The sequence below is a fragment of the Vicugna pacos genome, chromosome 6 (genome assembly GCF_048564905.1).
Source record: "Vicugna pacos chromosome 6, VicPac4, whole genome shotgun sequence".
NCBI lineage: Eukaryota > Metazoa > Chordata > Mammalia > Artiodactyla > Camelidae > Vicugna > Vicugna pacos.
This window is the reverse complement of record NC_132992.1, coordinates 49623171-49647009: the sequence shown is the minus strand read 5'-3', so window position 1 is coordinate 49647009 and position 23839 is coordinate 49623171. Positions and strand designations below refer to the sequence as shown.

Here is a 23839-nt window from a genome sequence, read left to right as displayed (position 1 = left end):
ATGTGCGCGCACACACACACACACATCAATCGGTACATCTCTTTCAATTTTTTCTTAGGCTATTCTGTATTTTGTGCTTTTATATGAAGTTCTCAGCTCAAAGTTGTTTCACTCTTCACATTTAAATCATTGTATCAGGGTAAAGAATGAATTTATTTTTACGAAATTATAGTAGGTTCCTTTTAAATAGATGCTATGGAAAACAATTCTATGAGAATGAAAAGATTTGAGCTCTCCTAGCTCCCAAAACCTGAAGTAATTAAAGAGAGATTCTGAAGGGAAAGAGGTCAATTCATCTCTCACCCTGTGAATGGGCTCTGAGGTCCAACCACTGAGCTTCCCACAATCCTCTTAAAATCAGAGATTATCTTTCCACTGATTATCTTTTCATTGGAGGATCTGGATTTGACTTTATGATACATTCTGGCAGATTGCTTAATAGGTAGTTGCAGGAGTGAAATTAGTGAGTGATCCTCAAGAAAAAGATGAATCTTGAAGATAAGAGCTGAGACTGTAAGGTTGAGCCATTTTCTGCAGACGGATTTTCTTCAAATCTTGGAAACGCAAAGTTGCTTAAAAGAATCAAAAGTTTCTCTTACACAAGAATGTCAACAAATAGATGGACTAGGATATATAGTATATGCAACCTCATTCTGTCACAAGAAATAAATCCTAAGGGGAACTAAACAAATTAAGTTATATTGATAAATATAATAAAAGGTAACTATTGGGACATAAACCAAGAGATCCTAACATACTTTCTGGGAGAACTAAGGAATTTTCCTTGAGAAAAAAGAACTTAAGTATGAAGAGTTTGCCAGCTAAAAAGATAGCAAAGAATCTACTTAGATGAAGAAGCTATATACTGAAAGTGGTGGAGATAAAAGATAGCTTCTACAAAAGATGAAATGGAAGAAGTATGGGAGCAAATGGAGAAGCCAGAGCAAACGGAGAAGGGTTCAAGAAGATTATAGGAAATGAGACTGGTGACTTAGAGGCCTTATTATAGAGAATTTGGAATGATGCTATGGGATTTCAACTAAAGCCACAGATAAATTTTAAGCAAGGAAATAATTTGATCAGATTTGAGATTTCGCTGGAAACAATGTTGTCAATATAAAATGTATACATGCATAATTAAGAGATTTTAAATGGAAAGCAAAATGCCCTTTTGTTTTCTGTATTACTATGAGAAACAATATAAATTTAACCACATTTTCATCCTCAAGGTGCTAAAAAGAAAGGAGCTGTGAAAAAAAATAGGTTATTGTTATTCACAGAGTGTCCTGACAATTTTCTAGTTCGATTTCAATTTTTAATTTTTTTCCACAAAGAAATGTGAGATCTGTCATGATGAAAAAGCAAAATTACATTGACACTGCCTAAAATAATTGCTGCACTATAATAAAAATGAAACCAATGAGTGTGTATGCTTACAATATCATATGCAATTATGGATTAATTAAAATTCTTATAATTGGATTATATAAATGCCAGAGCTGAAAATTCTTTCTAAAAAAATACACATCAAGGAAATATTCAGCAGCTGTATTTTTAAACCACCAACACCAATTGGAAGTAGTACCATACTATTTAACTATACTTATGTGCGATATAAAATCACAAAAGGGAAAAGCTAGGAAAAAAAAAAGTTGATCCAAATCTACTTCAGTTTTAAAGTCATTATCAGCAATATAGCATCTACATAAGTAATATTCCACTACACTCCTCTCTTGAGACCATGTCTAGCAACCACTTTTAAGAGTTGTAGTGATACAAACGATATATTGTCTTTAGCAACTTGAGTTACAGAGCAAGGGCAGAGCACCCATCCATGAAGTCAAGGAAGTTCGCCTTTCTTCCAGATCCCTTCTTGTTATGAAGACTTTCTTAAGTACTAAACCAAATATAAATGAGGATGCTTATCATGTCTGCAGGACTCTGTCCTACATATGCTCCCTCACTAAAAGGAGGAAAACACCTAGTTTATCTGACAAATACCCCTGCTCCCTTCTGGACAGTCGGAAAGTAGTTTAATAAGACATGGGGAACATCTCTTTATATCATTTCAAACTATAAAGTTGGCTTATAAGTGTACACGACACAATAAGCCTGCCCTCCCAATGTCACAGATCTTTACTGAAATATTCTTTCACTTGACAACAATAGCTGTTGCCTAACTGTTGTCATAATGTGTGTCCATGGGACCTACTTACAATATATTGGGCCATTTACCATTCCCTAAACATGGTTCACTCTGACATATCTGCTTTTTCCTTTTCTAAAACTGTTCTCTATTTTTTGCTCAAGATTCACTAGTTTAAGTTTTACCTCTTCTGTTAGTCTTTTATTCTGTTTAGTCTAATATAGACTTGGTTGTTCTCAGGAATGCTTCTTTAAGTTTTTCTCTGCCTTACATGTTATGGACTGAACTGTGTCCCCTAAAAACTCACATGTTGAAGCCTCCCCGATTCTTCAGAATGTGACTGTATTTGCCAATAGGGATTTTAAGGTTAAATGACGTCATCTGGATGAGGCCCCAATCCAACTGGACTGATATTCCTATAAGAAGAGACCAGAGATGCACATGAACAGAGGAATGGCCATGTGAAGACAAGCCTTTGCAAGCCAAAGAGAGAGACCTCAGGAAAAAACGAATATGCTGACACCTTGATCTTGGACATCTACTTCCAGGATTGCGTGAAAATAAATTTCTGTTGTTTCAGCTGCCTAGTCTTTGGTTTGTCATGGAAGCCTGAGAAAACTAATATACCACATTAAATTAAGTTTATGCATACTTCTTTCTTTTCAAGTAGACCATGGATCCTAAGATGGTCATTCTATTATCTACTTTGTATTTCTAGCATTTGGTACACTGCCTTTATATATATATATATATATATAAAGTCTGTGGCAAAATTTGGATGAATAAATTAATAAACTCCAAAAGTTCTAACTGTATATATTCCCCTCAAATATTGTCTTTATCATCCACTCTTCCATCTCCAAGAGTTTAACTAAGTTTCTCTCAAGGATTTTTCTCTAATTGGAATTGGAGTAAATTATTTCCACCTGCCATCTGTCCATTTCCAGGTAACTATCACTTCACTTCAATCTGAACTTATCCACACCTATTGACATCTTTGCCTCCACAAAGTAGCTTCTTCTCTTAATTCCTGTGTCCTTATGCTAACATTTGGGACCTTAGACTCATTTCATGTATCTTTCCACTATGTCCCATTGATTGGTCGTGTTTCCCAAAAATGTCCTTCCCAATTGTATACTTCTTCTTTCTCAGTACTTCTCTCAAAATCAGGTCTTACCTGTATGTGTACCATTGTATCTAAGCTTTGTTCTTTCCTCTTCAGATCTTTTTAAGATATCAATTTTTATTTATCACTTACATATTCAGATGTATAAAATATTATGATTCCATAATAAATACCTATCAATAAGTCTTAAAGAAAGGAGAACTAAAATTTGTGAAGAGGAATAAAAAGTTAAGCTCACAGGTGTAGGGATATGAATTAAGGAACAGGAAGGAACATATACTAGGTATATGAAAAAAATAACAAAACATGGTAATGTCAAATAACTGCCATATTTAAGAACCATTACTACAAATAAGCAAGACACAGATTCTGCACGCAGTCAATTTTCAGTTATCTGGGAACTGGCTACTTTATTGGGGATTATCTCCTATACCCTCTTTCCAATATCAGTCTATTTCCAGTCTGTTCGCCATTTTGTTTTTCATACAATAACAGAATAAGACATAGTAACTGCATTAAGCAAAATGTGTACATCTCAGGAAATACTGAGATTTGCTTTTGTAACTGGCCATAAAAGATGTTTGAGGGGTTATTTCTGAGTTCCATGTATTAGTGAAACATTTGATTTGGTAATAAATTAATAGTAAAAGTTTGTACCAAGATAGGTAATACTCAAATGTTATAAAATGCTATTATTACCAAGTTTGAATGTAAGTCTCAAATTTATGGAAAACTATTCCATTTCATTTTCTTCTCCTTGTCAGTGAACTGACAATTGACCAACAACCTAAGCCATCTGTTAAGTTTTAGTTTCCCACTTATCTCAGCCTTGGAATTGATTAGCTGATTTTTCTTCCAAGTCCAATTTCAGAAAAGGGCAAGAGATTTCCAATGAGATATTTGTTAACATAAGAGAAAAAAAATGTTACTCTAAATGATTTCCAGTATTTATTTTGAGATAAGTTTCAGAACCAAATTTCCATATTCTAATGACCTTAGGAAGGCAACAGACAACTGACTTTGAGTACGCCTGGAGTGATACAGCTTTCATTTTTAATCATAATTAATTTTCAATCTTATACGTATGTTTAGGTGACTTGGATTTTTTTGGTGTCAAAAATCTATGAAAAGCAGAGTGAAAAAGATGTTTTAAGCCAGCTTAAATTCCAATTATAAAAGTGCCATTCTTTGAGGAAACATCTAATCTTGAATTCAAATCTATTATTACTTTTTAAAATCTACAATAACAAAAATAGACTATCTGAGCTCATGGGTTATCACTGCAGTGGCTTCCTCTCTAGTCATTGTTCTTTCAGCTTTGATATTTTAAAATCAAAGCACCTGATTCCACATCGTTTCCTATTTCATTAAAGTTTATGTGAAATCTCTTTCAATATCTGTGTATAGAGGGATTAAAGTGATGGAGGAGGTGTGCAACCTATGACTTGTTTCAGTTTTACTTTTTTATCACTATATTTTTTTAACATTTTTATTGATTTATAATCATTTTACAATGTTGTGTCAAATTCCAGTGTAGAGCACAACTTTTCAGTTATACATGAACATGTATATATTCATTGTCACATTTTTTTCTCTGTGAGCTACCATAAGATCTTGTATATATTTCCCTGTGCTATACAGTATAATCTTGTTTATCTATTCTACAATTTTGAAATCCCAGTCTATCCCTTCCCACCCTCCACCCCCTTGGCAACCATAAGTTTGTATCCTATGTCTATGAGTCTATTTCTGTTTTTGTATTTATGCTTTGTTTGTGCTTTTTTTTAGATTCCACATATGAGCGATCTAACCAAGGAGGTGAAAGAATTATACACAGAAAACTATAAACCATTGATGAAGGAAATTAAAGAAGACTTTAAAAAATGGAAAGATATCCCATATTCTTGGATTGGAAGAATCAATATTGTTAAAATGGTCACACTGCCCAAGGCAATCTACAGATTTAATGCAATCCCTATCAAATTTTATCACTATATTTTTATTTCTCCTGAACTTATCTTTCTAGAAAAAGGAAATAGAGATCCAACCCTAATTGAATGCAAAGATTTCACTGACAAGTGATTGTCTAAAATGTTCACTTGAACATAAGGTAACAAGATCTGTACAGGGAATACACATTGCAGACTAACTACCAGAAAGGTTAGGTAGGCAAGCAGTCAAAGCTATTTTTAGTTGTAAAGATATTTTAGAAATAATTTTTCAGAGATTTCTTTAACCATTAGAAATACTTCACTGACATTCCCAGCATTACATGAAGAATTATTTTCTTACTCTCTAACTAGAGTATTAAAATTTTCAGTAAACAGTTCTACATGTCAGAATATCTTGTTTACTTAGACCATTAGTCTGAAAATTTGAAATCACTCTGATGACACCATTTTAGCAGCCACCATTTACATTCTTATTCATATCTGCTACATGTCAGTACATACAGTGGGCACCTATGCTTAAACAGACCTTGCCAACACTGAAAAAAAGAATACATAAGATAGCTTTAATAGTAAAACTCATCATGCTCTTTTAAGTGACAATAGATTCCACTTTTTATCAGCTACTCTGTAGCCTGAATTACTAAACCATTTACAGTGTAGACAGCATGAGGCCAAGTTTCATAGAGATTTTTTGAATAACATGGACATCACGACACACTTATTAATAACTATGCATCCTGAAATAAGAAAGTCATTTTTTGCAATATGTTCTTTGTAGTGTGAACAAGTAAAAAGATTCTTAAAAGCCATGTAGTACACACAGCATGCTCAGTGCAGTAAGAATAGATTCATATGTGCACAAAATTTAGACAAGTATGAAAAATCCATCTCTCACTTTGTCATTTCTGCCTTTTTTCCTATTCTTTAAACTTCCTCAGGAAAGACTGAAAAATATTTTTGCAAGATTTGACAACCCCCACATTTCTTTTCCTCGTTTCTTTGCCAGTGAGAATTTTCACACAACACTGAGAAAATCGTTTCTATTAAGTAATGCATCGTTTTAAAGACAGATCAGTCTATTCAAAAATAAACTTTAAACCACACATTGTTTTAAATGACCAAAGAATTTAAGTAGTCTTAAATCAAAGTAACATACTTAGTCATTAAAACAAATGTATAGTAGTCATGGTTATTTCTAAATGAAATGAAATGTGATAGATACTCCCTTGTATGGGTTTAAGGATGTTTATAAAATCCAACCATCATAACAAATTATTTGTTTTAGTCTTTTACAGTCTGCCCTCTAAGCCACAATAACTGATATCCTTCCCAAATGCAAAATGCATTCAACCCTTCCAAGTTTCCCAGAAGTCTCTATCAGTACAGATAGCAACAGATCAAAGTCCAAAATCTCATCATCTCATCAACTCAAAATCCAGAATCTAAATCAGGTCTAGATATAGATGAAGCTTCTCCATTTAATCTATTAAGAACAGCTGCTGAAGAACAATTCCTCTCCATCAGCTGACAAGTGAAACCAAAGAAACAAGTTATCTAACATTCCCAAAGACAGTCAGGGGATAGACAAAAAATAACAGTTAAAGAAATGCCAGTTCAAAAATGGGGAAGTGAAGGTTAAAGAGACATAATAGTTCTAAACTCCATCTAGGAAAATGCTGGATTTTTCTGGATTAAGGTTCAAAGCCTAGGAAAATTTTCTAGTGGTTTTCAGCTCTACTTTCTGGACTCATGTTTCTGCCCTTTGAGTCATTCTTCCTTTTTCATGACAGACACTACATGTTCTTAGGTATTCAAAAATAAATTATAAACTGCATATTATCTTAAATGAGGAAAGAATTTAAGTCTTCTTAAATTAAGTGTTTTCTTAGTCTTTTAAATATCAGCTTAATATTCCATTGTATGACTGAACCATTGTTTAACTAGCCTACAGCAATGGTTATTTTGATGGCTGACAACTTTTCTTAGTTACAATGTCTCAGTTAGCTTCCTTGTATATGTGTGTGTGTGTGTGTGTGTGTGTGTGTGTGTGTATATATATATATATATATATATATATATATAAAACTGTATATATAGATGTATCTATGTGATTATACACATATTTGTAGGATAAATTTCTAGAAATGAAATTGCTGGAATAAATGTTATCACCACTTAAAATTTTAATACATATTGCAAACTTATACTCCAAATGATTAAAACAATTTATATTCCCACCTATGAGTCATAGTATCTGCGTTCTATAAATTCTCTGTAATATTTTTTAAAAAATCAATCATTCTTTTCCAAAATTATGCAAAATTTTGTTTCATTATGTTTTAGTTTGCATTTTAAACTGTTAGTGAAGTTTAACAATGCTACTGTATCAATTTCTTTGTAAACATACATGCATGTCTTTTGTTCATCTTTTTCATGTTGATTTATACAAGCTTTTATATAGCAAGAAAGCTGTCCCCTTTGCATATGTCATAAATATATCCAAGTTTTTGTTTCATTATTAAAATTTTCTACAAGTAAATGTGTACTAGTATAAATACATAAAATTTATAGGATGTATTAGAAGGCCCTGGAGATTCTTCAGTGCCCTGACTCTTCATAATACGTTCTTACTCATATGGGAAATACTGATAAACATTTTATTAAATATGACATGTTAAATCCCAATTCCACCAAAAGTCTTGTGCAAGAATGTCCACAGCAACTTGATTCATACTAGCTGATAACTGAAAACAGCCATTTTGTGCATCATAAGGAGAACAGACAATTAAATTTAGGTATATTCATTTAATAAAATATTACCTCACAATGAAAAGGAATAAACTACTATTTTATACAACAGTGTGCATAAGTCTCAAAAATATGATGCTGAATGAAAAAGAGACAGTACATCTTATATGATTATTCAAATGTAAGAAATTTTAGACTATGCAAAAATAACCTATGATAAAATCACTGGTTGCTTTTATAGTGGTGGGTGGGCTGGGCAGTGGTGCAAAGAGGCATGACAGAACTTTCTGCGGTGATAGAAGTGTTCTGTGTCTTGATACAGATGGATGTGCAGGATTTGTGAAAACTAATGGAATACTGGTGACCTTAAAATCTGAGCATTTTATTGTATAAAAGTTATATATCAATAAAAAGGGAAAATTACAAATTCATCAGAACACAGAAGTATATTTTGTGAGTATCTTTAATTATTTTTGAAAAGGACACTACTAAAACTGCCTGTAAGTATGGTCAATACTTTCATTTTCTCTTCCTTAGAATCTCTTAATGAAAGATGTGCTTATTTTTAAAGATGAAAAAATTGTGTAAAGTGCACAAATTCAATCATTAAAATGGAATCAACCAACTGAAACTGGTTTGGTTTTAAATGAATACCATACAAACTTTCGCTAAGCTCAACAGAAGCCACTCAAATTCCAAGAAAATTTTACACTTCAAAATTGTTTCAATCCTCAATTCCTAATTAAGCTAAAAAGAATAAATAAAACCTACAAAAGCAGAAATTTGTTCTACTGATTTTTTTTCAGCTTTCAGAGAAACCATAAAATTAAAGTTATGAAAGGGTTCTATTTCATGTTATACATATGTATTCTAATAAGCCTTTTTTTTTTTTTTGGTTCCGGTCACTGAAATTCAAGGTAACTGTTCTCACTGAAGCACCCTGAAGTACCCTGAGTCAAGATATTATTGTTAATTTCGATCAGCCATTCCTAAGCATACAGCTTTAAAAAATGATGATAGATACAATCACATTAACCCAAAAGCTTACTTTCTGATATATTTGAAGAATATTTAATACTTAAAATATTTTTCTTTCTTCAAGCTGCATAATGCGGCAATACAAATCAAATGATGGCAATTATGTGTTAAATTTTTTCCTCTTGAAAATTGAAAGGTGATGAATTATTAGGCAGTTTTGGCTAAACTGGTAAATGATTATTTTCACTAGTTTTCTAGTTATGTTCTTTACATCAACTAAAGTGTTTCTTTTACTTTACTAGAGGCTCCAATATAGATACTCATATACATAATTTAATTTCCCCAAACTCATATTCAAATGCAATATATTATCTAAAATAACTGTAGAGACTTAAGGAACTTTGATTTTATATAATTAAATAGCAGTTAATTCCCCACTTTTATGTATCTTAAATATATAGCACACATATTATTTCTTCAGGAAAGCACATGAGAAAAATAATTTATGCATAAGCCAAAATGTATTTTTATTCTGACTGATCATATGTGGTCACCTGCACAGACCCAATTTACCAACTTGTCAATACTTCAACTTCGTTTTTCACTGTGAAGATCTGACTATTTAATACGTATCACTAGATCTTCCATTTATTAAGTACCTACTCAAAATGCTTTACATTAACAATGCTGATTTAGTCTGCATTAAATCCATTCAAGATGTGTATTACTTCTCCCATTTCACTCTCACACCGAGGGTCAAAGATATTAAGTGGCTCATACAAGTTTATACAGTAAGGAAGTGGTAGAGCTAGGATTCAGGTGCAGTTCTTCAGACTTCAAAACACTTAATATTATGTCACACTGCCACCTAAAATTTCAGAAAATTTCAAATGCTTTGAATTTACTTTATCTTGCTTTCAAATCACTTGTTTATAGTTAATTCACAGAGGAAGTTAAAAAGTGGCTTTTTGTTAGACAAGGTTAATAACACCATTGGAACATTCATATTGTACATTCTAAATAAGCTTCTGGCCTACCTTCTGAGGGTGAAATCAAAATACATTTTGATTTATTATTATTTTTATTCCTGGTAATATTTTTCAGATATTCTTAATTTTTCTTCAATAACAAGTTATAAGAGTCTGTAACTATTATTCTATGATTAATTCAACATTTGCTAAGCATCAATGAGATACATGCCCTAAGTATCTAAAATTACTTCCTATACTATTTGAGTTTCTATGAAATCTACTATACCTTTAGCCGTATTTGCCTATACATTATTTGTCAGAAGGAACCAAAGTTCTTACTTTTTTACCTATCACATCCATCTCTCGTGGTAAGTGAACTAAAAGCTGAGTTGATGGTTCATAAAATCCTCTGAAGTAAAGTCTTTTTAGGTTGCTCCCCCATTTCGTTTTTGCACATGACATGCTTTACAGAGGCCATCAAAGTCAAGTTTTCATTTGGTGTGAATTAAAAACAGATAAAATATGAAATCCAGCAGCATAAAAATCTAAACATCTTGTTGGTGTGCCATTTAATGAAGCTATTTATAATCTCATATTTTACTCAGAGCGGTCGTATTTTGAGGTTTGCTTGTTTGTAGATGAAGGAAAGTCTAAAAAATACTCAATGAACCTTGTGTAAGAAGCAGTGTGATATATAGAAAAAGTGTGGATTTTAGATGTGTGAGGTTTCAACACCATCTTAAATCCTTAACCTCTTCAAATGCCAATATTCCTAGCTGTAAAAACATAAAGACTTGATTTTGCAAGGTTGCTGTGAGGACTTAATGAGATATGATGGTAAAGTGCATAGAAAGTGACTGGGGTAGTGTAGTAACAGACTCTCCAACAAAGAGCTCTAAGTAATCATGAACTTACAGACTCTAATAATGCAAATAATAATAAAACTTCTTTACATCCTTCAAATAAATTTTATATGTACTGTCATAACAACAGTATAATGATGAAATCAGGGCAATTTCACATTTTACAAAAAGAACAATGAGGAATAGACAGTTTAACTAAACTGAGGGCAGTATGATAACATAATAGGATTAAAATTTAGTCTTTTTCAGAACATCTTCAACACCCTAAAAAGAAACTCCATATTCATCATCAGTCACTTTTCATTTCTCTCTAATTCTCCTACCATCTGTAAGAAAATGTTTAAGTACTTTTCATCTCTACAGAGCTGCCTAAACTAGACATCCTTGTAAATGGAGTCACATGATGTGTGTTTTTTTGTGACTGGCTTCTTTTGCTTAGCATAATGGTTTCATGCTGTAGCATGTATCAGTACTTCATTCCCTTTTTATTGACAAATAATATTCTAGTCTGTGAATATGCCATATTTTGTTTATTTATCAGCTGATGAACATTTGGGTTGTTTCTGCTTTTTGGTGATTATAAGCAATACCATTTAATAAAGATTATGATTCAAGTTTTTAATGTTTGACTGATGACAGCTTTGAAGACTTTGGATTTGTTAAGATTTTGGTTTGGATTTGCATTTCCCTAATGACTAATGTTGCTGAATATCCTTTCACATGCTTCTTGGTAATCTGGACACTTTCTCTGAAGAAATATCTAATCAAAGCCTTTGCCTATTTTTAAATTGGGTTGTCTTTATGTTGTTGAGTTTCAAGAGTTTTTATATATCCTGGATACAAGTCCCTTAGCAGATACATAATTTGCAAATATTTTTCCCATTTCTGCCAGTCATATTTTCACTTTCTTGATAGAATCTTTTGGAGCACTAAAGCCCCACTTAACAACTTGAACCTTCAGCTCATTGATTCTAATTATGATATGTGGCCACCTAGTCAGCAAAATGGATTGGAAATGTTTTCTACCAAGGCAAAAGTATCATTCTCAACAATGAGAAGAACCATGTTAGTAAGAGGGAGGACAAAAAGGATATTGAGATGGAGACCAGCAAACTGCCTTTTAGGGTAAAAGGATGAGTCAATTAATCAATATCTTAGCTTCTCAGAAGATGTATTTCCTCTCAAAAGCCTAATACCATCTAGGGCATCCCTTCCTCTTCATTTCCAAAATCCTGCCAACCTGTATGTAGACAACCTGTGTAATGTCTCCCTCTCACTCTCCAACCACAGGACAAAAAATGGCTCAGCACAATAAATAACTGACAACTTTTTTCCACCAAGCTTTCTTGAGCTCTGCATCATTGTTACAAAGTTCTCACTATAACCCATGGGAAGTTTTTTTTTATAATATTTAATTCACCTGTCCTTATAACCTGTCCTATATAACCGGTCCTATATAACAACTGTTATATACAGATGTAGAGTTGTCTCTAAAGTAATCATTGTTAGATAGAAACCTAGAAAGATACAAAATGTAAATAAGGAAACAGTACAAACACTGATACACCTTATTTTAGAGCATAGATATTATTGCATGTCTTATTCAGTAGAACTCTATTTTTCACTTAATAAGATTATAACATCTTATATTTGGTATTAACTGCTTAATGGAAAAGACAGGACTATGACCAAATTTAAAATGTTATTCATTTGCAGTTTATTCACTTGTTTGCTCAATAAATATATATCAGGTATTTACTATGTACAAGATCCTTGCCCTTAACGAGTTCTCTCTTTATATTTGGTTTATGAAGACAAAATGAATGAATAGATTTTAGGAACTGTGTGACAGGTTAACATATAGATACATTTTTAAATTAGAGTAAATAATCTATAAGACTGAAAATTGAAAACTTTATTCATAAGGTATATAAATAAATATTTGGTATAAATTAAATGTTTCCTAAAATGCATTTGGTGATTTCTAATTCATTTATAATTCCCTGATATTATTATCCAAGGCAAACAAAGCCAGAAATTTTAGGTTTTTCTGAATTAAAATATTTTGTTTTCCCCAAAACTGTCACCACCTCTTTGGAATTCTTCCATTCATCTCTGTACTCTCTCTCTCAACAGGGGAAAGACAGGAGAACGGGTAATGTAAAGAAGGATCAGCGTTATAATCTTGAACAATTATTTGATCTTGGAGACACTCCATACACTGAGTGTCAACTATGCCTGTTTCTCTATGAGCACATCTGGACTTATTGAAATGTGACTTGACATCACCTTGGCTGCTGAAATGAAAGGGCAAAGATCAGTTACTGAAGTCCACACTAGATCATGTTTCCAGGCCTCAAACAAATTTTTATATCATCAGATGGTATCTTCTAGTTTTCAGCCACAGACAGTGCCATTTCCTACTGAGAATTTATCCTTCCATCACTTCATTTACTCTTGTTTACCACCATAATGTTTTATTCTACACAAGAGCGCAGGTAATCATCAATGTCATGTCAGTACTCTACAAAGAGCATTTTCCATGGTCATGCACAACCAATGTACTAAAATAGTTTAAATACTTTAAAGCCAGGTATAAACATTAGGGGGGAAAGGTCACTCCTAGAGACTAACACTAGAGTGAGGGTTGTAAATGCTACTATTGCTTCTCATGTTTGTGTCTCTCAGTTAAAGAGTGCTAATTTTGCTGCAGATGAGCATGTTTCACTTTCAGAATAAATATTTCTGCTTAATCCAATGTTCCAATCCATTTAGCATATTTTACACTCATCTTCTTACCCATTAACATATTCAAGAAAATTGTTTTCACTTCCAGCCAGATCTGTGGATTTTTGCCATGGACCCTACAGATACCTGAGACTATATCAACATTATATAATATTTAGTATACACAATGTATAAAGAAAAACTGCTGAATTCCATTGAAATTTGATTAATATCATGGTTAACATATTATTATTATTATTATTATTATTATATTCAGGACAACAAAAACGTCTTTACACAAGGGATCAGTCTATGAAAGATGTCAGTATTTAATCTACTTGAGAACATAATACAGGAATACATAAAGGGATTTTGGTCCAGGTTACATTCTGTATAACATTTGATAATTTGGAAGGGGGGAATTCTGATACATCTTTTTTTTTAATTTTGAAATAAATTTTAAGAACAAGATTTCCAACATCAAAAACATATCATAAAAAGGATGTATAAAGTGCCATATGATAAACAATGAAGGTTTTTTAAATTGCCAAAGTACTTGTACACCATTATATAACTTCAGATCATGCTTTTGAAACATCCTGCCTTCACTGAATTGTGATAAATTCAGTGCTTTTTCTTCCAATGCAGACAATAAAATGCACCCTGATAAGAGCTGTAAAATGTTTATATTTAATGGAAGTCTAGTCTGAAAAATGAAAATAAATATGTTTTCTGCTAATACATGACTTGTAATATCTGTAATATATAGTGTGGAGAAAAATTTTATATACACGTTTATAACCATTATTATACTTGTTTTATAGTCACATTGACCCAGTTTAAAGACACAGATCATATGGTTTGTTATTTGCATTTGATACATTCAGACTTCTCTGAAGTCTGCTTTGAGAATACAGCATCTCAGTACCGCTATAAAGGCATGTTTATTTAGACTTTCAAATAAATTAGGAAAAACAGTACATATTTTTAAAGTTTATTCTCTTTACTATTTCCAACTTCTACTTTAAATCTTTTTCCCTTTTTTAACAAAAATGCTTTTTTTTTATTCTAGGAAAGGAACCAAATGAAGTTTTTGCAGTTTTCAACAGTAAGTGTGTATAAATGACCTATGAATACTTAAGATATATTTTGCAAGCCAGTTACAGTGTTCAAATGACAAGACTGTAATAACTAGACGGAGATGACAAGACCTTCATGAACTATCTGGATGTAAGTGTGGTAAATTATTTTATTATTTCATATGTAAATACAATTTAAAGTGAGCTGTATTGCTTCATTTAAGACAGTAAAATTTTTAACACCTTAAAAATGCTTATCAAAAATGTGTTTTACAGATTTTTCAAATACCACAGAAGATGCGTTCAGTACAAAGAAGTGCTCCTTGACAGTGGACTTTGGAATCAGACAATCCTGTGTTCAAATGCTCATTTATCATGTAACCTTGGACAAATTATTCAACTTCTCAAGAATAAATGTCCCATCTGTAAAGTAGGAATAATATATACCTACTTCATGGTATTTTGGGGAGGATTCTTTGCCAACACGAATGTAAAGAGTTTAGCAAGTGCTTGACCCAGAGTAAACAGCTAATAAATGTTAGATTTTCTTTTCACCAAAAGGCTTAGACATATATATGAGAGTAAAGTAAATAAATTCTGACTACAAGACTATCAAGATAATAATGTGGACTACTCAGGATTTTGTAAAAATTTCCTTCTGTGAGTATATTCTCAAAATAGGTAAGACTGTTTCTCCGATAAGCTATGTATGAACCTTACATCTCAACAGACTCAGATGCCTCTTTATTGACCTTCAGTCTCCTGTTGCTTCCACATATGATTTAATAGCTAGAAGGATCCTGTTTACAGAATAGAAGGGTTTCTATTTCCAGAGGAATGCACAGTTCTTGCCTCAGATTAAAATTCATGATATGACCTTCAAAATCCTTTACTATTGCTCCCAACTTCATCATGTTTATCTCCTGAGCTTGTTATTGGATTCTTTCTTATTAATTACTTTCTGGTTAACTCCTACCAGCATGGTAAAACCAAAAAACATAGATTTGAAATGAAAACACTTAATTTTAGGTTTTGAGTCCAACATTATTCCTGAGCATCAGGTTCTACATTTGTGAAAGAATAACTACCCTTCCTATGTCACAGAAGAAAGTCAATGTTCAATCATGGGATGGGGAAGTAAAAAACATGAAAGATACAACAATGAGAAACAGTTTAAGACAAAGCTTAGACTTTAATGGAGAATTCTAGACAATTAACCAAGCTAGAGTGAAGGGTGTCATGATCAGGGAAGCTCATGCTTTAGTTTTATTATAAACCTAATAGACGGTATCTCTTCCACTACTAAAATATCTTTTACTGTTCTTACTAAAATGTCCTAATTAAAAACTCTGTAAGACTCACAACTAAATAAAAGTCAAAACTCACCAATTTATCTACCAAAGTCCCCACAGGCGCCTTCTGTTTCTGTGTATGTATCTGTGTGTGTGTGTACAAACATATTCACTTATTTATCTAAAACCACAGCTGACTTTGATTACATGGATTTTTTGTTTCTATATTTTTATCTGTTTGTTTGTTCCTCTTATTGACTGTATTTCACTTTCCTTTATGACTCCTCATTATCCTAATATGTTTCAAGTAATAGTGTTTTTATAACTAATTTCCTCTTGGAATTTAGTAAATGAAGCAAATATTTTGGGTAGACATTTGATTTTTCTTGGCATTTGTTTCAAATTTTAAAAATAAACTACTAACTCTGATTTCTTAAGCGCTCAATTCTCATTTGAGCCCCCAAACTCAAATGTGACAATCTCAGATCAAACTTAAGGCAGAAATACTTGTTTTAGAATATTCAATTTTTTAAAAAAGATTTACTTGTATATTTTGTATTATTATAGAAGCAATACACATGCAATGATGAAAAAACAATAGAAACTAAGGAGAAGTTAAAGAGAACCACCTAAAATTCTACCACACTGCTTTTATTTTGCAGCATGTTTCATGATTTTTATACACATAAATATATCATACTTTAAAATATGGAATTGTATTACCCTAGTTTTATAGTTAATTTCACTTATATGTACTAAATAAACATCTCTTCATGGTAATAATCACATATATATATATAAAATAATTATAATGTATTTAATATATATTGCATATATCAAGTTTTATTTACCAATTCAGTATAACTGGACATTTACATTCCTTTATTTTTATATAAACAATATTCTGATAAGTATACCCAAATCTTTGTAAAATTGTCCAATTACTTCCCTTAGGATAAATTTCTAACATTAGAATTACTTATGCCAAAGGATATATCTCTTAAGCTTTCAGTATTCTTTGACAAAATACTCCAAAAGTTTCACTCTACTTTCACTCTTACCAGCAGGGCTGAAAAACACCTCTTTTCTAAATTCCCACCAATATTGAGTTTTAATTTTTAAAAATGTATCTGTATATGGAATATCTTACTTTATTCACACTTTTTATTACTATTAAGGTTGATCTTGGCCATTTGTTTTTCTTATATGAAATGCCATTTCTCATCCTTTGCTCATTTTTTCTGTTGAGTGGTTTTCTTTGTATAGTTTATTAAAGAGCTTTTTATATGTTAATGTTGGTAACCTTTTACCTGTGTACATGTTACAAGTGTTCTTTCAAGGTTTTCCTCCTAAGTTTATTTATTGTAGTTTACGATATATGGAGGTTTTAAAATCATATATATATAAATTGTGTTATGGTTTCTTTTTAGTAAGTTCTTCCCAGTGCTAAGATGACATAAATGTATAGTGGAGAACCTCAAGTGTCCCTGGGTTTTAGATTCAGAGTTAGTGTGCCTTCCTCAGCCCCCTCAGCGAGTGTGAGGGCACTTCCTTTATGCCTCCAAGGCTCCTCTACTTCTCCAACACATTTAGCAAGCTGTACTACCAATGTCTGTTTACTTTTCTATCTAGATCTCAAACTATAAGCTCCTTTAGGTTACAAACAGTCTTACCTATATCACAGCATTAAATGGGAACTTTGCTAAGTTAGCTCTCTTGGTTATTGTCTAGGAGGCATTCATAACTTGTATTTGAACTTCCTGGCATAAATGCACTAACCTTGTGTTATTGATACAAGTATTTAATTATGTAAGCACTTGGTACCCTTGTACCTCTCCAAAACAGGTCATGATCATAATACTCATATTAGGTTATACAATTGCTACTAGGTTAATACTGATTGCCTCTCTAGAGAGAAATAAAGTCTATTTTGTAAATTACTGGATCACCATCATATTTCATTACCTGTAGAACAGTTGAGAATTGTAAATGAGTAAATCAACAAATAAATATACAGTTTACAACCAAGGACCTCTATACAAAATACATCACCATAGCTCTTTCTTGAAATTAATTTAAAATATTTTAGTATTTCTATACATACTATGATATGAAAACTACATGATAGAACAGACCAAGAAGAAAATTTTGAGTTTAATTTCTACTTTCATTATTGTGTCATAGTGAAATAACCCAAAGAGCCTACAAGATTAAAATTTTAAAATAACCATCAATGCCATGCTATCAAACACTTTATAGCAAAAGCATTTTGTCTCAAGTTGCCCATGAATTGTTATATATATATTTTTTAAATCATGAACTCAAATGCATAAACAGCATAATACAATGCTGGACAGAAGAATAATAAAAACAGATGGAAGACATTTCAGTTCAACGACCTTTTAGTTCACAGGCTTGAATAAGGCTGAATCTAGTTATGCAAAATAACCAGTGGTATCTCTGAGCACCTGTTCAGTCTCCTAAATGTATTCAACCTTTGCTTCTGGGTTCTTGAGAATAACTGTGTTCTGTGATGGGAGGCAGATATGACTTGATGTTGATGTGCCTGTACAAGCCATTTCTCAAGGGTAAAAAAATGTACAACCTTGAAGATGAATTATAAAGATGACATATTTGCTTAAGGCCTTTTCTCACTATGGAAAAAAATATAATTTTCAATGAAGAAAGTAAATGTTATATTTAGTTTTTCATCTTTTAGCATAATAGGTGACAACAGAATCAAACTGGGTTCATTCACAACCTTTAATAACACATATAAGATTAAAATTATCTTAAATTCATTTTCAGTAAACTGAAACACTGATTTATTTAACAGAAGAGGACAGTATCTCAGATGCTGAAGTCAACATCCCTGGACTCAAATCTTGGTTCTAGACCTACAGTGTACCAGTTATTTGTTACACAAACTTGGACAAGTTCCTCAACTTCTAGGTTTTCTGGGCTGTAAAATGGGGTTTAAAATACTATTAACAATTATCTCAATTCTTGAGACACTTCATGCTAATCATTTCCATAGTACACATTTAAAACACTCAATAATCATTACTAATTATTAAGATTATCATATGAATAAAAACCTAAATTATTACAGTTTTATAGGCAGAAACTGTATATATCCTCCAAGGTCCAGACCATTGTCACTAGTTTTATGAATCTTTCTTATCCTAGAGCAGATGTAATTTATTATTCATCTGAGCTCCTATTTACTCATAATTAGTTAATATAATGAGATTAATTTGTTGGGTTACTATTTAGAGAAGTCACTTGGGCTCAGGTAAGACCCTTCAAATAGGATTACTTGAGAAGCACAAAATATTCACAATTCCATTAATTTGGGGGCTTTGGTTTTACTGAATGAAGTGGCCTGGCAAAACTACTTAGGGTAATAAAAGAGATTTATAGAGTCTGTATACAAAAGGAAAAAATGGAGAAATAAGGTGACAAAGAGAACTGAGAAATCTTGGAAAGAACATACATACCTGAAGAAAATATCAAGTTTCTGGCATTTATTGTGCAACCTATGTTCTCTTCCCCAGTAAGCCTATAGTAAAATATCTATTTCTTATCAAAGTTTGATAGGTTTACAAGAGTGGTAGTATTACAAAGTGTTAAGTGCATTTTGAATGGTTCAAAGAGAGAAAGAAGACTGCCAATAAGAGCTCTGATACCTGTCAATTTCCACAGCTTCCCGATGAGTTCCTGCAGGTGGGACAATGTCATTGATGAATTATGCCTGCTAAAGAGTCTAAACAGATGCTAGGGATTAGAAGAAAAGTTCCTACATGTCTTTAACCTTTCCAAACCATGAAATCCTGTCTTCCATTAATATTGTGAGCTGAACTTGTAAATGCAGTTGTGTTATCTGTATTATCCCTTTAAAAGGAAGTGAGATTCTGATAATGTACCTAAATCTGATGACAAGTATATAAACAGGAATACCCATGATCACATAAATAGACAAAAAAATTAGCCTATTCAATATTTTAAGTTTTATATGAAGTTTTCAAAATATTGAAGAGTTTTAACATGACATTCTAAAAACTGATTTTAGAGCAAGGATATACCAAAACAATGTTTATGTTAAAAAATTACTAATTATACATTTTTGAACATTCCTTAATTAAATAAATCAAATATTTTATTTGCCAGCTAAATGTTATGCCTATTTCAGCCATGAATGACGAAGCTAAAGCAAAATTTAAGGGCTCAGGAATCCTAAAGGTTGGGAGAAAACATTTTAAAATATAGCATTAGAGCAGAGGTGAATTAGAGAAACAAACTTCAACACATTGCAATAAATGCATTTCATATTTTTGTTTGTCTTTTAAGTATAATTGACTTACAATATTATATTAATTCCAGGTGTACAGCATAATGATTTGCTATTTTTATACATTATGCACCATACAATGTTACTACAATTTTATTGACTATTTTCCCTATTGTAAACATTACATCCCTGTGACTTATTTATTTTATAACTGGTAGTTTATACCTCTTAAGCTGCCTTCACCTAGTTCTTCCATCCTTACCACCTTCTCCTCTGGCAACCACTAGTTTGTTCTCTGTATCTATGAGTCTGTTTCTGTTGTATTATATTTGTTCATTTTTTGTTGTTGCTTTTCAGATTCCACATATAAGTGAAAACATATAATATTCATCTTTCTCTGGCTTACTTCACTTAGTATAATACCCTGCAGGTCCATCCACGTTGTCACAAATGGCAATATTTTATTTTTTATGGTTGAGTAATATTCCATTATTTCTTTGTCCATTAATCTGTTGATGGACACTTATCTGTTGGATACATCTGTTGATACATGCTTCCATATCTTGGGTATTGTAAGTAATATACAGTGAACATGGGAGTGCATATATCTTTTCAAATTAGTGTCTTTGTTTTCTTTAGATAAATACCCAAAAGTGAAACTGCTGGATCATATGACAGTTCTATTTTTAATTTTTGAGGAATGTCCATACTGTTTTTCATAGTGGCTGCACGAATTTACATTCCCACCAACAGTGCCCAGTTCCCTTTTCTCCACATCCTTGAAATTCCAGGTATAGATTTCAAAATTAGGTCTAAAAACAGTCATTCCTATTCATTTGTTACAAAAATCCTTTAGTGCTTGCAATTAAAAAGATTAGCACCTCTTGCACACCTAATTACACGATGGCAGATTTGTCAATACATATACCTTCAATAATGTGGATAGACTTGCTAGACTGTGTTTCTTTCGCCCACAGTTTCTATTTAAAGACCATGATATTAGGCATGGATAATTTTAGCTACAACAGGAATGAAAACAGTGATATGGTGCTCCACTTCAGATGGTCAAAACTGCACAATTCTTAAGTGATATCTTACACATGGGTTTGTCCTTCTTGACTGAACTCATTATTCATTAGCGTGACAAGTTTTATTATTTACAGCCACTGAACCCAAGTTGATGAGATCATAGTGCCCAACCAGCAAAAAGAATTCTGGAGCTACTCATTTCTCAAACTGCAAGACATTCTAGGAAGAGCGAGATAACTAGGAAGGGGGAGCATGAAAGTCATACAAGACTTTTAATGTTTCCACGGTCTCTGCTTGAATATTCTAGGAACATCTATGCCTATACCCAACTGTGATGCTCTCTCTAAAGTTTTAAGGAGATTCATAACTGAACAAACTTTTCATATCTTTTTAAGTTCTTAGCTGCAGGAGTTCCATTTTTTCCTTTGTCTTCACTCAGGCGGGTCCTTTTATATTAGGATCCTACTAACTGGCTTTGGGATGATGATAATATAGCTTGGTCACTTCAATTACTGCATTTGTCTGTCATTTTCCTCTCATGCACTTAATGTCTGCTTTGAACAAGATGAAAGACACTTAGTGCAAATCCCCCTTGAACATGAACACAAATAAGTTCACACAGTTATAAATTAATGACAGGCAATCTTACATTTCTACCTGCTTGTATCCTTTTGTCTGATTGTTCCATTAGTCCCTCTCCTCTGAAGTTTCAAATAAAGAAAATGTAATGCCACCTTTAAGTATAATTAGATTGGATAAATGAACAGAAAAGGAAGGCACATTCTCTGTCATTAATTGCCTTAACGGGTTCAGTCTAGGAAACATGAATAATGACTATGGTAAACAAAAGAGAAGGTGCACATTATGCTTAGAAGCAAAGTAAAAATCAGTGAGAGGATAGGCACACAGGAGGAAAAGACAGCATGAACATTGGTAAGCAGCACTTAGCAAATGATGTCTGCTTCCTCCTTATGATACTACTCTCATAATTATATAGCCATACTGATAGAAAGTTTTGTTTTTGGGTAAGTTCTGGTAATCTTGATTTATTATTGACAGGGCTAATATTAAGAGGCAAAACGCTTTTTTAGATTGTGTTTATATATTCAAACTATTTGATCATTTAAATTATTTTTGTTTGGTTAAAGTACAAAGAGATTCTGTTGTTTGCAAATGTTAAAAGATAAACTGAGGCATGTTAAAAATTTTGACTTTCAGTTAAAATGCACTCTATCTGGGCAGCACCAAACTGAAAGTGGGTTAGGAGAGCTCCACTCACAGGAGCTCAGAAGACTCTCTTTATAGAGAAAAGGCAGAAGCAAAATAAGGAAATTGCTGGGCTATAGCCTAAAACCCAGTTGGCTGGCTGTGACTGGTTGTCCTTAAGTTTTGAATTTGTAATCTTGAGGCATTTAAAGGCTTAGATTTTGGTGGGCTCATGTAGGCCACCACAACATTATAGCCACCTCAGTCTAATGGTTTCCTTGTCTGATTAATTTAACACGAGTTTGTGTGTGTGTGTGTGTATACGTATCTGTGATTATGTGGGCAAACTTTTAAAGTATGTTTAGTTGCTAGCATTCTGGTAAAGAATTTAAAGCAAGAGATGAGAGAGGAACTGCACATCTAAACAACCATAATTCATATATTTTTCATCCAATCAAAGAGATTGCTGTGAGCACGTTAAGACTTGGAAGGTATATTCCTGGGGGCCAAATATCAGCTCTGTCACTTACTTGCTCTGCATTCTGGAACAAATTACTTTTTAATCTATGCTTATTTTCTTTGCAAAGTGAGGATATTAGTAGGTAGCTAATGGGATTTTGTAAGGAATAAATAATTGAATATACAAGCAAGTGTTTAGAACAGTGCATAGCCTGTGGCAAACATCCCTTACCTATCAGGATAAATATAAAATATCATGATGATACATAGTACTGTCAACTGTGTCCTGGATGATGTTAGAAGATGACATCAAGTTTTCACTTGATGATTCAGGGTTCAACTAATCTATCCAGAGTCTGAAGGGAAAGAAGGCATTTGCAAAATATAAAACACTAAAAATTATTAACTATACTAAAGGACTGACATATTGAGCTGGTTACAGTAGATTTTACCAAGATCATAAAGATAAGCTTATTATAAAAAAGCCCATGGGGATACTGCTTTTCCTGCTGTCTTTCTAGTCCCACTTCTAAATGTGCAGTAAATCAAAAATTCAAAGTTCATGTAAACTGACAGCCAAATGACCCATAAAATGCAAAAAAAAAATTCTAAAAGTGTCCAATTCTTATTTAATATTCCCCTTGTCTTTCACTTCAGTAATTCATCAATAGACAAAAAGTGACAAGTTTCTAACCATAAGCAGAGAACTACCCTATATGGAGAATCACTTTGGAGCACCTCCACGTGTAATGGTCTTTATCAGTAAGCTGGTTTCTCCTTCTTGCCCCCACCCACCATTATAGCTCAAGACAGTGGGGCAGAGGAGAAGGGGAAACAGGAAGAAGTAACTTAGCTGGAGGTCTCCCAGGCATGAAGAAGAAGTAGAAAGCAGTGTACCCTCTTCATCTTTCCACCATGTGGTTTTTGGAAGGAGTAAGCAAAATGGAGAAAGTTGAGGAGAGCATGCCTCTG

At 32.5% G+C, this 23839-nt stretch overlaps 1 protein-coding gene across 11 annotated transcripts in view; it reads right to left on the bottom strand.

Annotated features, from left to right (window-relative positions):
- FANCM (FA complementation group M) overlaps positions 1–23839 on the bottom strand; it is a 765839-nt gene that overhangs the window by 262342 nt on the left and 479658 nt on the right. For 8 of the 11 annotated variants that reach the window (XM_072962981.1, XM_072962982.1, XM_072962987.1 and 5 more), the window contains one exon: positions 2454–2562. The exons of the other annotated variants lie outside the window; for them this stretch is intronic. The gene's annotated coding sequence lies outside the window, so the exon portion shown is untranslated. The remainder of the gene's footprint in view (positions 1–2453; positions 2563–23839) is intronic. 11 annotated transcript variants of the gene reach the window in all.